Raw genomic sequence first — 1,388 nt, 5'->3', positions numbered from 1 at the left:
AATAAAGAGAAATCTAACAAAACTTCATCGCTGCTTGGAAAATCCATTCTGGTTGATAAATGTGAGTATAAAAGGTACATTCAGCGAGCACCGGACAACACTGTGTCACAGCATCCGGATATCCATAGTCCAGAAAAGTGAGGAGGCATCGTGGCAAAACCAACTTATACCGCGCTACCAGGTCCTGCACTAGGCTCAACATGCTGTCTCCGTTTTACCCGGAGGGTTAGATAAACATGGCTGCCTCCTTCCAAAAAAAATAAGGCAGCAGGCTCGGATTGATATTGCAGCTTAGCTGCAATCAGGTGACTGGTGCAGACCTGCAATACCACACACCACCTTTAGACCGGTATGGTGCTGTGTTATTCTTTGGAAGTAGGCAGCCATGTTTATCTAAGCCTGGACTAAGGCTTTTCTGCATGCTGTCAGTATATTACGGTCTATTCTCATAGCAGATGGTCCGTCCCGATTGCGTCTTAGGAGATGTCATGCGGATCAGAAAACCTAAGCATGTCCATTACTGATATCGATTTCACCCTTTGCGATACATAGGGTTAAAGGTGAGGCTTAACCATAGCACTTTCACAAATGCCGATAATGCTCCGTGTCTCCGTACCCTAAGAGGTCTACAAATGGCATCTGGATACTAAGGGAATAATTTTATATCCGTGCAGCACCTCTCCCCTTAAATCCTGGGAGCAATTTAGAAAAAAAACAACTTGTTGAATTGATGATCAGTGGGCTCCATGTTATAGAAAAGAATGAGCTGAACCGATTGATATATAATTTTCTAAGAAAAGATTCAGTATAACTTCTAAATCACTGGTTTCTAGCAGTTTGGGCTTAGGAGTCCAGTGGGTGGTCCTACTGTGACTGACTCCACCCTCTGGACTCAAGACCAGACTGAGCAGAGACTTACATCAATAATAGACAGGTTATACCAGATCTTTTCCCACCACCCTCTGCCCCAGTCCGTCCGCTCAGCTCCTCCCGCTCTCTAACATGGATCAAATAACACAAAATATAAAAGTGAAAAAAAAGACACGTTTTTGATTTTCTTTAAATAAAAATGGTGAATAATTATTTATTATAAAAACAAAATGACATATTTGGTTCTTCTAAATTCTGCAGGGCAGAAGACCCATTGCGCGCCAACTGCAGTGATTGGACAGATTATGCTGAAACTTGTAGTCCCACTGCCGCTGGCAAGCTTCGGGTTGCTTATTCTTAGCCGACATCATCCAAACCCAATCTAGAAATAATAAATACCATCATCATCATCATCTCCATTACAATCTCAGTGGGGTGATCCTGATAGAGCAGAAAAAGCAAGACTGGCACAATTGTACATTTCATGTAAAATACTGTACAAAAAGTAAGTGCATAGA

Source organism: Phyllobates terribilis, unplaced genomic scaffold, assembly GCF_046119375.1.
Source record: "Phyllobates terribilis strain yellow unplaced genomic scaffold, ASM4611937v1 Scaffold_7__3_contigs__length_470593459, whole genome shotgun sequence".
NCBI lineage: Eukaryota > Metazoa > Chordata > Amphibia > Anura > Dendrobatidae > Phyllobates > Phyllobates terribilis.
This window is presented reverse-complemented; position numbering follows the sequence as displayed.